The sequence below is a fragment of the Anser brachyrhynchus genome (assembly GCF_964034855.1).
Source record: "Anser brachyrhynchus genome assembly, chromosome: 21".
NCBI lineage: Eukaryota > Metazoa > Chordata > Aves > Anseriformes > Anatidae > Anser > Anser brachyrhynchus.
Window position 1 is genome coordinate 1,761,648 of NC_137714.1, and position 12,531 is coordinate 1,774,178.

The window sequence follows — 12,531 nt, forward strand, 5'->3', positions numbered from 1 at the left end:
TGGGAGCAGAGCTCTGCCAGCGCTGATCGCGTTTGCCTGGCTGATCCTAAAAGCTGCTGCTCTGCCAGTTGGCAAAACATTTTATAACTCTTTTCCTCCTCTCTGAGCCCTTCAATATTCCTTCCCTCCCTTCCTGAATATATTTAAGAACCTGCTATTTATTCTGCTAAAGTAATTAGCCGCTGCAGCGGAACAAACAGATGAGGAACATAAAATGCAGACCAAAAACCTGCCAGGCGTCAGCACCTCTCGGAGGCTGGTCGCGGCGTGGGGACCCTGCTCGCGCAAACCCCCCCCGGCACAGGAAGGTTTCCCTACCTGCAGGCACGTTCCCGGGTCCCAAGGACCCCAGCTCACAGGCATTGGTGGCATCGGCGGTTCCCATCCCGAGCTACCTCCTCTTCCCTGCAGAACTGGCTCAGCTGTCGAAGAAGCGCCTGAACCCACAGAGTTTTTGACTTTTTTTTTTTCCCCTCTTCTATGAAGTCAACAGATTTTAGGAAAAAAAATCCTCTAAGGGAAAGTTCTTGAATGAAAACAAGCAGCCGTGCAATCGTACTGAGTCACAGCACATTACTCATAAGGGAATGCTCATTTTCACATGCCACAAAAAGCTCGCTATCCAAACACAATCGTGGAAGCTGTGCTCTCACCTGGGAAAAAAATAAAGGTGTGTTAAAGGACCCAGCCCTGGCTGGTGGCTGCTCCGTCTGGAAGGAGAAGGGGACTCTGCGGAACGTTTAATTGCTCCTGGCAATCCGGAGTTACAGAGCTAATTTAGGGGTGGGAGACAGCAGCTGCCTCCAACCTGCTCCAGACTCTTCCTCATACTTTGCAACTGCTTCTCCTGCCTGGCAGCGGCCCCGCCGCGCGCAGGGCAGCGCTTCGGGAGGCAGCAAAGCCACTTGGGCTTCTTCGCTTAGCCAGGTCAAAAAAAAAAAGGCTCCGAGGGTCCTGGAGCAGCCGTGCCACCAAGGCCTGGGTGGCAGCTTCCCCCCAGCTTGCCTGCCGCTGCCCTCGCTCACCAGCCCTCTCCCAGCTGAAAACTGCAGCGGTCAGACCGAGCGCGCGGCGCTCTCCCACGGCAGCAGCGCAAGGAGCGAAGCGAAGGGTGTGCACGCAAGCAAGGAAGACTAAGAAGGAGCGGAAACTTTTCCAGCGCTGCTTCGGCTGATAAACGGTATCAGCACAGTTAATTGCTTGTGATTTGGGGCAGGGATACGGTTTTGTCCCGTGAGCAGAAGCACATTTCCTGGGAAACCCTGCTAAACGCACGTTAATAGCGCGGCGCTTCAGGCCCTCGGACACTTGCAGCAGTTAGAGCCAGCTCACTTGAAAAACAATTGCCAGACACGTTCAGCAAGGGGAAAAAAAAAACAAAACAAAACAAATTTTAGTCAAAAAAAAGCCTCTGGGAAGCAAAACGATGAGCAATATCCTGCCTGTGCTGCTGCGCGGGCACCGGCCCTGAAATGGCTGCTGGCAGGATGAATGAACGGGACCGCGAGGACACCTGCACCCAGCCTTCCTTTCCGTCCCCCAGAACAGGCAATTGCAAGTTCTTTGAAGCACAGCCTTTCCCTTTAGCTGCTTTTCAACAGGAAATTGTCTTTTCCTCCATATAAGACCTAGCTCCAACCCTGAAAATCAAGGGTTCCTAAATTCCACCCACAGGTTTCCAAACTCGGACCTCCCGCTGCACGCCTCGCCTGCTAGGCCAGGTTTTCCTGCAGAATTAAAGCACTGACGATGATAAAAGATGAGGTTCGTTCTGGGTTTTAGCCCGGGCAGCCCGTGCGTCGCACGCTTCTCACTTAGCGTATGGCTCCTGAGAACAAAAGGAAGCTGCAGGGTTTAACAGCACCGCCCTGCAAGGGTTCGTAGGAAAACGGTCCTTAGAATCTGCTGAAGGAACAAACAGGAGGAAACCAGAAGCATCAGAACTGGGCTAAGAGCTTAATAAAATATTAACAAACCAAGAACCAGAGCGGGCAGTGCGAGCACCGAGACCAGCTGCCACTGCAGAAAGCCGCTAAGTAAGTGATCGTGAGCACCCCGGCCTAAAAACCAGACGCATCCACGACGAAGGGGATTTGAAGGCTTTCTTCTGCGGCTGTTAGTGCCCTGAGAATGGCTCCGGGTGTGGAAAACCCGCCGAGACCTCCGCAAGGGGACAGAGCTGGCGTGAGAAGCACCGAGAGCACAGAAGCCGCCCGGTCACGTACCTACCGGGTACCGCTCGAGCTCACCCGCGGGCTGCTGGCCAACGGACCCCAAATCTAAGCACGTCGACCGCTAAACGTGTTCACCCTGAGGTTACAGAGGTGACCCAGCCACCTACAGACGTGGGTTTCCGTCCGCTCCCCCACGTCCAACGCCGCCCCAGCCGAAGAGCAGTGGGCCTGGGCGCAGGCTGGGGCTCCGCACGCCGACGGGGCCGCTCCAGGAGGCTGAACCCAGACGTGGCCAGCTTGGAAACCTGCTCGGCGGGGCCGCAGCGCTCGGGCGGACGGGCTGCGTGTGCTCCTGCATCCATCCGCCCGACCCGAACCACCCCACGTCCCGGGGGCTTGGGAAGCAGCGGCATTTTGCGCTCACGCACCCCCTCTACTGGATCCCTGCAAGCCCTTCATTAAATTTATTCTCACCTGAAATTTTTCTAGCACAAAGGAAAAAAAAAAAAAAAGAACACAATGAAATTCAAAACGAAGGCAAATCCGCACGCGAGCCAGAAAAGAACGATCCCAAAGCCAGCCTTAAATTAATTCCTTAAATTATTTGTCCTTAATAATAATTAATACAAATTAATAATATTTTGTCTTTAATAATTAATAAAATGTAATAATATTTTGTCCTTAATTATTTGGGGGACAGCCTGTACGGATGACACAGCACTCCCTCCCTCTCACTGGCATCTCTCAGCCCTACCAAAGCCACGAGGACTGGCCAACGCCTGTATCGATTTCAGGCAAATTTACAGCCGAGTCATCGGGGAAAAGGCACCTAAAAACCGGCCAAGTTTTGAACGTATGAGAAGTCAGTCTGAAAGCACAACCTGGGGGCATCGCTCCTGCATTTACACTCCCGGGCACCCCAAAGCCTGCTTGTGTCCGAGAAACCCTGCTCAGGCAAAACCGTGCCATGTAAAACGCGTCGTAGGGGGGCTGCTCCCGCAGCGAAGAGCTGAGCGCTGCTGCCCAGCGGCGCCGGGTGACTCCGCTCCCGGTTTCCTGACAGCCTCCGTCAGCCGCTTGCTCCCCGCGGTCGGGATTTTGTTGTTTTCCTACATAAAACCTTTCCTTAGCCCCAGCTAACTGATGCACCCGAGCAGCTGTTCCCAGCACAGCTCCCACTGAAGCGCTGCCTGCTCCACACAACGCCCTCCAGCAGCGGCCCGCGCCTCGGGGGGCTCCAGTGATCGGGGCGAGCACCCCGCGACGGCCGGGCCGAGCTCTGGCAGGACGACCCGTCGCGCTCGTCGCCCGCCCTCCAGTTCCCCCCGGCGGCCCCCGGTGCACGCGGGGCAGGAGGAAGGCTTCGAGCAAAGCCCTCCTGCAGCCCACCCGCACAAAGCACGCCTGGCCGAGAAACGAAGCGACGGGCAGCCCTGAGACGGCTCGTCCGAGCTGGGGACGAGCCCGGTGGTACTGCCTCTCACGCCAAAAAAAGGATGCGCTGGAAAAGCCACGCGTTAGCGTAGGCTCGGTGGCCAAGGTTTGACTTCCATCGGTGCCCGCAGCTCTCAGACGCACTGCTGGCCGCACGGGAGCTCGCTGACGCCGTGGTTTTGTCAGCACGCCGGGTACCGGGGCACCTAGCGCCTCCTGGACACAGATGCCGTCAGGAGATGCTCGCCACCTCGAGGAGCCTCTCCCGCAGTGCTGCCTGCTGAACCTCAGCGCATTCCTTCACCCGCCGCAAACGATCTCATTCGGTTCCTAACGCAAAGCCCGTGGGGAAAGCTGCCGACCGCGGAGCCAGGCACCCAGCGAGCTCTCCGCTTCGCCCTTAAACAGACCTGGCTCCGCGCTGCCCGTGAAACAGCGACTGCGACACCACAGGGAGCACCTGCTTCCCCTCGCTGCTGGAGAACAGGACTTCACACAGAGAGAGATGACCAAAAACCCGCTGGGGTTGCCGGCCCCGACCCATGCTGAAGGAGCTCCGCTGGGCGCGCAGAAGGCACCAAGAGCTGCTCTTGTTTGTGACCGCGAGCTGGAGGCGGGCACAAAGGTGTGCTGGTCAAAGCGTAAAAGGGTGACGGGAACAGCGAGATGCCGGAGAAGCCAGCACGCAGCTCAAGGGCTCGTCTTGACGCTCATAAGGAGGGCTCTTGTGCATAAACCCACAACGTGCCTGCGTCCATCACCGGTGGGGTTTAAGCACAGGATGCTAACCGGGAGGGCAAACAGCCGGCACACCGCGCTCTGCCAACACCCAGCCCCGCGCCCCCCTCGCAGCATCGCGGGCGGAGAAAGGCGCGGTGCCGACGGGGCCCTGAGCACGAGGTGCTGGTGCCAGCGAAGGGCACAGCCAGCACCGCGCCGAGAGGCGACGGCGGAAGGGGACCGAAGGCAGGGCAGCTCCAGGGCCCATGGAACCGTCCCGAGCCTGCGAGCTGGCACTGGGCAGTGCCTCCGTCGCTCACCGTCACCGCGATCCGTCAGCGGCGGGCAGGGGCCGAGCTTCCCCCATAAAACCGCCCCTTGTAGGGAGCGGGGGGGCTCACAGCAAACAGCGGCGGCGTTTAAAGCCAGAGGGTTCCCTGAAGTGCTGCGGGAGGAAAAGCCGACGGTGAGGGAAAGACAAACGCAAGCACGGGGAGCAGCCGGCGGGGTGGCGACTGCGGCCCCATCAGGCCGGGCTGACAACGGGGCAGGAGGGCCCGCTCCGCATCCCCTCGCCACCGCGGCTTCCAGCAGGTCCATAAAGCACGAAGAGCCAGGGGCACGGCCCCGGCGCACGTCCGAGCCCAGCTCAGGGCAGCGGGCAGCCCGGCAGCACCGCCGAACGCACGCGGCGAGCAGCTGAGCCACCTGCAGGAAGGCGCAGCCCTGCGACGCCGGCAGCGGGCTCCCTGAGGGCCGGTTTCCTCACGGACCTCCAGAAGACCCGGCCGGCAAGGTCGGTGAGCGTTTGCTGCCGTTTCCACGCTTCTTTGAGAACCCGCCGTCCTTTTTGGTAGGAACTTATTTTGAGAAACCAAGCGGGCAGCGCACCACGAAGCGAACCCGCTGCTAGTTAGAGTTGCACCACCCCCGGCAGGGGTTATCTGGCCATCCTGTGCGATGAACCTCTTCGCAAACGCAGCTTGCTTGCCGAGGCTGAGAAACACTGGGTGTTAAACGCTAAGGAAAACAAGGAAAGAAAGCAGAAATCTAACCCGCATCATGGCGGCAGCAACCCCGGATTCGGGGACGTTGCGCCAAGCTCGCAGCGCGCCCGGCGGGCGGAGGGGCGACGGCTGCTCCCACAGCTCGGCCCCGGGAGGCTCTGGAGTCCCCCCTCGTCCAGCTGCGGCGGGGAAAAAACAGGCGTCCCGAACACAAACGCAGGAAGGGAGCGCATTCAGCGGGACGGATTGAAGGTGGCTGCCCGACGGCCACACGAGGAACGGAACGAAAATAATTTTAGCTCCTTCTGCTCAGCCACAGAATGGCCGTGACAACAATGGCACAGACGGAGCCGCGGCTGCTCGGCGCTCTGCTTCGGGCGGGTTCGGCAGGCACCGCGGCGCGCCGCCGCAGGGATCTGATGCCCCACGGTCTGCAGGCATCAAAGAACCACGGTGATACCGCCCTCGCCTCGTGTTTAACAGCACCACGAGGAGCAACCGGAACGAGACCGATACGACACCAGGGGAAGGGGGAAACGGCTTCTCCGCAGACGTTCGGCTTTTGCAGAGCTGCTCCTTCCACGTGGGTCCAACACGCGGCCCCGGAGCTCGCTGCGAGCGACCGCCCCTCGGGAGCCAGCGCAGGAGCACCAGCGCCTCGGGGCCTCGCCGGGGCAGACCTGCCCTGCACACCCTGCCCAGGCCGCGGCGCCCTCCTCGTAAGGCAGCCACGACCCCTCGCTTTCGCAGCCCCGGGGCACGACCAGCCCAGCAGCACCACCCCTCCCGGCGCCCCCCTTCGGGACCCACTCACCCAGAAGCGCCATTTCCTCCAACACCGCTCTCTGCGCGGCCCCGGAGCCATGCCCTCGCTCGCTCCTCGCAGCCCCGAGCTGGGGCGAGGTCGGGGCGGAGGGAGAGCTGCCGCGGCACGGCGGCACCGAAGCAACGAGCCCCAAACAAATCAAGCAGCTCAATCAACGCACCTTAAACCCTCGAAATCCCAAACTACCGCGAACCCGGCACAGACCTAAATAAAACAGACGGGCGCTTCAAAATGGGTCTGAAGCACGTGAAGAGACTCGGCTCGTCAGAGGCACAAATCTCCGTTGCACGGACTGTGTTAAGCAGGGGCAAGATGAACATTTTCACTTTAATTCACAGATGTTTTTGTAGGTGTTTAGCTAGCAGAGAAATATTTTTAAAACTGCCACAGAAATGGGAAGTGAACGCAGTCGGCAGTGCAGTCCGGTGCAAACTAACCGAGGCTCCCAGAGAACATGTGCAGCTCTCAAAATAGCAAGCTCCCGGAGGCAAGAGCCGCGTTTTCTGCATCTTGCACAACCCCGAAGTTTCCAGCCGCAGTTTTCGACACAGATGTGTCACCCCGCTCCTCTTTAAGCCGAGACACAAGCAGGTTCGAAAGGGATTTTGACATGAATTCCTGCGCTACATCAGGAAGCTGCTAACGGCAGCGCAGCCTGGCCGGGCCGCGGATACCTCGGTGGATCTCGCAGGGATGCCACCAGCCATGCAGGGCCCCCACGCGTCCGAAACCCCCCTGACAGGGGCTCTTCTCTGGAGCAACACCCGCTAAGCCCACTATCGGAGCCACCGGAGGCCTCCTCCCAAAGGCTTTCCTTGGGATTTGGACCGAGGCGCAGCACCCAGCGCTGGCTCCTGTCCCCAACGCCCCACGTGCACCCCTGCGGCTTTCCCCGCTCCGAGGGCTTTCGGCTTACCTGCGCTCCATCTTAAAAATCGGCGAGGGCAAAGCCTGGAGCAGTGTTGTACAATAAAGCCTGCCATGGCTAAATACACAGGGAAAATAACTTCCCTCAGACGCACAGCTCTGTTTACACAGAAAGTGGGAACCCTTCTCAAGCCGCACTCAGTCACATCCTGTGGAAATGGCTTGAATTGGCAGGAGCAAAGCAGGCTGCGTTACTGCCCGCGGCTCTCCGAAGCCCCGAGAACATGCATTTAAAAATCAATCGCCTTCTGGGAAGGCCCGGGTACAGAGCATCCCCTTCTCTGCCCAAAGTGTGTCCTCCCGCTCCAGGAGCGGCCCTGGTGCTGCTCCTCACGCCGAGCACGGCGGTGACACCGGCTGCATTTTCTGGGACCAAGGAAATGGCGCTCAAGCGCATCCCCACTGGTCCTTAAACTCCCCGGGTAAAAGACAACCCACCTTCAGCACCGGCAGCGAGTCCCAGACTTTGATATTAACCACAGGCACGTGGGTGAGCCTCATCCTCGGGCTTCTCCGATAGCCAGAGAGAAAACTCCATCCCAGGGCTTGCAGGCAGGGACACACTCCGTTTGCAAGCGACACGTGCTGCCGCTACGAGCCGGCGAGAATAAACCAGCGCAGGTCTGCGAAGCAGCGCAAGCACCGAGTTGTTGCGCTGTGCCTTTCGCACCCAAGGGCTTCGCAGACAATTTCACCCGCCGCCATGGAAAAAATGCTGCTTGGGTGGAGCCAGCCGGCAGACAAACCACCAGGTAGCACCGGAAGAAAAACACGCGCAGACACCTTCGCCACGCGAAGCCAACCGGCGGCTGCGATCCTGCTCCTGCTAGAAACGCGCACGCACAGACACCGAAGCGGTGACAAAGGCGTGGGGCCGACCCCGCGGCAGCTCCTGCAGCTCCCCCTGCACCACCGCCCAGCCTCGGCAGCAGCCCGACGCCCGTCCGGCCCGCGGTCAGGTCTCACTCTCAGCCCTGTGCCGGGGCAAGGAGAGCGCGGCCAGCTGGGGACTTGCCCCGTTAGACTCTGACCAAGGAGAGCTTCAATAATCAACGTGCTGTTCCCGTCCCCACACTCGATGGACACCTTCACTCACTCTCCCGAGCCCAGGGATGGCCGGCCCTGCCCAGCTCCTCTTCTCCACGGCAGCGAGGATCCCTCGGCTGCGTTTTGGCTGCCTGGCGGCGCCCGGCTGTGTGCTCAGGCTGCCAGCAGCAACCCTGCTGCAAGGAGTCCTTTACGAGGCACAAAACCTCCAAGAAGATGGGGAAGAGGGGAAAACAACAGCGGGCTCCCTGCTGTAACTGCGGGCAAGGTTTAAGCACTGCGTTTGAAGGGCAGGTGCCGCTCCTCTCTCTTCCATCCTCAGCTCGCCAGGCGTGCTGCGGGCGCCCAGCTGTCCCAGTTTCCCCCTGCAAGGTGTCACTGCCACAGCTACAGCGAGGCGGGCTCCCAGCGCTGCCGTTTACTCCAGCGGGGAGAAAGGAGCTGCGCCAGGGCACTCTGACAGGAACCCCCCAGGCAAGGCAGAGGGACACAGCCTGAGGGAGAGCCCCGCGCCCTCCCCCCCCCCCCCTTCTCCAACGCGAGCGTAAGGAAAAGGAAGGAGAAAGGGTGGCGTGAACACGAGAAACGGTGGCTAAGGAAATGGGGAAATAACGGCAAGCCCCTCTGCGCTTTTCGGGCCACGTCTGCCCTGCGGACCCGGCTCTGTGAGGCGGGGGGGGGGGGGGGGCGGCGCCTCGGACCTGAGGTGTTTTAGGGACCCCCCCCCCCCCCCAGCCAGCCCCGCTCCCGGCACCCCCCGCCGCCGTTCAGCCGCCGGTCCCCTCCCCTCCCCGGTCCCCTCCCGGCCCCTCCCCGCCTCCTTTGTTCCCAACCCCCCCCCCCACGATCGCGCCCCGGGCACTCACGGCCGGCTCCGCTCCGCTCCCGGCGGCACCGGGGGGGCTCGGGGGGGGGGGGGGGGGGGAGGCTCCGGGACCCCGGGACACGGCGGCGGGCTCCTGGGCGCCGCCGGGAGCCCCACGGGGACCCCGGGACCGGGCGGGGCGGGGCCGGGCCTCACCTGCGGCCTCAGGGCAGCCGGGGCCGGGCCCGCCGCGTCGCCCCGGTGACGGCTCCCGCCGCCGCCGCCGCCGCCATTTTCCCTCCCCGCCGCGGCAGCCGCCGCTCCGGCCGCGGCCGAGCGCGCACTGCGCGTGCGCCGCCCCCCCCCTCCTCCCGGCCCCGCCATCACATGATTCGGGAGGGAGTGTGGGAGGGGGAAGGGTCACGTGGGGCGCGCGCGCCATGATGGGGAGGTCGGAGCGCGGCCGTCCCCATAGGCGCGCGGGGCTCTGAGCGGCGCGGGGAGGCCGCCATGTTGGGGAGGTCGGGCTTGGGGGGGGGGTGGGGGGGTGGCAGGGCGGCTCCCCGCCTGTCCGCCCTCCTGCAGGCCGGGGGCACCGCGGCCTCCCCCGTCAGGGGACGCCGTCCCCTGCCTGCGGGAACGGGGAGACGGCCCCGAGCTGGCCTCAGGCGGGGGCACCCATGCGGCGGGGTGACGCTGGTGGCGGGTCCCCCTCCTCCGGGTGGCAGCCCGGCACCGCCACGAGGCTGCGCGGTGCCCGGTTCGTGTGCCTGCCGGGTGAGCGGCCCTGCGAAGGGCTGCAGGCACCTGGGAGGGTACGGCACCGCAGTTACAGAGCCCCACGGCACCACAGTCCCACAACACCACAGCCCTACAGCCCCACAGCCCCACGGCTTCACAGCCCTAGAGCACCAAAGTCCTGCAGCCCCACAGCTCTACAGCACCACGGCCCTACAGCACCAAAGCCCTACAGCCCCACAGCACCACAGCACCACAGCCCCACAGCCCTACAGCCCTACAGCACCACAGCCCCACAGCCCTACAGCCCCACAGCTCTACAGCACCAAAGCCCCACAGCTCTACAGCACCACGGCCCTACAGCACCAAAGCCCTACAGCCCCACAGCACCACAGCTCCACAGCCCTACAGCTTTACAGCACCACAGCACCATGGCACCACAGCCCCACAGCTCTACAGCACCACAGCACCACAGCTCTACAGCCCTGCAGCACCAAAGCCCCACAGCTCTACAGCACCACAGCCCTACAGCCCCACAGCTCTTCAGCCCTACAGCACCACAGCTCCACAGCCCTACAGCCCCACAGCCCTACAGCATCACAGCCCTACAGCTCCACAGCACCACAGCCCCACAGCAACAAAGCTCTACAGCTCCACAGCCCCGCAGCTCCACAACACTGCAGCACCACAGTCCCACAGTCCCACAGCCCCACAGCCCCACAGCACCGCAGGGTGGCTGAGCCTGGAGGGTGCCTCTGAAGATCGCCCAGCCCAGCCCCCTGCCGAGCAGGATACGTGTGACCACAGACAAGAAACCCAGCCAGCACGGGTGCGAGATGACATTGCCAAAAGTCCCCTAGTGCCTGTGCGAGGCCTTGGCTCACGGCTGCTCTCAGTTCCCGTGGGGGTGGCTGGGAGGATGGCTGCTCTCTGGCCTGCGGTGCTCCCACGGCAGCCCAGGTTTTGTGAGGCTGAGCCCAACCAGGGCTCGAGAGCAGCTCTGCGAACATGGCAACTGGCAAAGTGCTGCAATCCTCGCTTGGGGTTGAAGTGCTGCACAACGTTCGTGAGAGAAAATTAGCTCAGACTTTTAACTGAGAGGCAGCAGTGCCTGAAGTGCCTCAGTCGCTCTCGGAAATGGTACTTCAGTTGTTTAAGATAGTGCTGCTCGTCACTGGATGAGGGATAATGAGCACTTTGGGGGCCAGAAACAGGCAGGGGGCTGAAGAGCTCCATGTGCTGGAGACGGGATTTCTTACCGTGAGGGCAAAGCCAGCAGGATGGGGGCATGTTCGAGAACAACGCTGCTGGAGCTCCGAATGTGCTGCTTGCAAGGCAGCGCTAAGCCAACAATGCTGGGCACCGGCTGCTTGAGAGCACAGTTCCTGTTTCCTTCTGGAAAAAGCCAGAGGATGGGTAGGAACAGCCCGAGGTTGCACCCTTTCCTCCCGTCCTCGCACAGCCTCCGTGTCGCCTGCGTGGACCCTGGGCCTGTCCCCATCCTGTCCCCACCCAGCGGGGTGCAGACACCCACGAGCGCTGCTGCAGCGCCCAGCGCCCCGCGAACCCCAGCACGGCTCGTGTGTGGATGCACAGCATCCCACCCCTCACAAAACCGCCCGGAGGATGCCCCTGGTGGCTTTTGGGCTTGCCAGGGCAGAGGAAGGCCGGCGAGGGGCCCGAGGAGCTGCTGGCAGGAGCCGGGGCTCACCGCAGGGGTAGGGTGAGTATTTTTCTGCTTTTAGCTGGAGTTTTTAAGAAGCCGCTCGCCATCTGCTGGCAAGCTGCAGCTCGTGAATGGGGTGTCCTCCTGCCTGGAGTTCTGGGGAAGAGTTCCAGATTTGAGGTCGAAAGGAAAGTTTCTGTGACTCCCTGTCTGAACGTTTGTTTTTTAGGATGCTGGAAGCGGCGTTCACTTCTGCAGCATGTGGATCTGCCCTCAGCAGACCCGCCCCCAGCTACCTTTGTGTCATTCAAGGCCCAGAGCAGTACGTCGGTGTGCTGAATAGCCCAGCTACAAGAGCTCAATTAACCAGGTTTTTCTTTTGGGAAACCCTAAAAGGTTTGAGCTGAAGTTATCCCACCTGCCACACAGGACATTTAAGAGTAGCAAGCACCCAGGACATGGATGTAAAGCGATATAAATAAGTACGACAGGAAGATGCCACAGGCCCTCAGGTGAGTTTCTGTCCTCTCAACACACAGATTAACTCAGATGCACCTCTACGCCAGCCTCCCCAAAGCCGGACCCTGGCCGGAGCTGCGTGCACCCTGGCGTTGTTGGGATTTGGAGGCACGGTGGTGGGAGCAGCACCGTAACCCCGCGGGGCTGAGGTAACGGCAGGGGGTTCGGGGCTTTGATGGAACCCCTGGCACCACGCAGGCTGCTGTGGGTGGGCTGGTTCCCCCACGGAGCCACCGGCGGGACTCGTGGCCTCGTGGTCCTTTGGGCGTAGGGCGAGTGCCGGGGGGCTCGCAGCGGGGGGATCACACCATGCTCGTGCCTCCCCCAGCCCCCTCCTTCCCTCCTGGCTTTGCGGAACAGATCTGCTAAACACCAGGTTGGTGCTTGGTCGGGGGGCGCAGCCGCGGGCTGTGGGGATGACATGCGTGCCGATGCAGTGACAGTCGCGTGGCAGTGGGTGCCCCCATCCCATCCCATCCCATCCCATCCCATCCCATCCCATCCCATCCCATCCCATCCCAATCCTGATCCCAATCTCCAAGCCATCCCCATCCCACCCGCATCCCTTCACAATCCCATGCCAGATCCCAATCCCCAAGCCATCCCCATCCCAACCCCATCCCTTCACAATCCCAAACCAGATCCCAATCCCCATCTCAATCCCAACC

At 61.8% G+C, this 12,531-nt stretch overlaps 1 protein-coding gene across 3 annotated transcripts in view; it reads right to left on the bottom strand.

Moving 5' to 3' along the window:
* The window catches only part of FBXO42 (F-box protein 42), a 50,977-nt gene extending 41,665 nt beyond the window's left edge, over nucleotides 1–9,312 (bottom strand). For 2 of the 3 annotated variants that reach the window (XM_080564179.1, XM_080564178.1), the window contains exon 1: nucleotides 9,157–9,312. The gene's annotated coding sequence lies outside the window, so the exon portion shown is untranslated. Of the gene's footprint in view, nucleotides 1–9,001 lie in introns of all 3 variants that reach the window. The other variant, XM_080564180.1, reaches the window with a different exon arrangement.
* Between the last annotated feature and the right edge of the window lie 3,219 nt (nucleotides 9,313–12,531).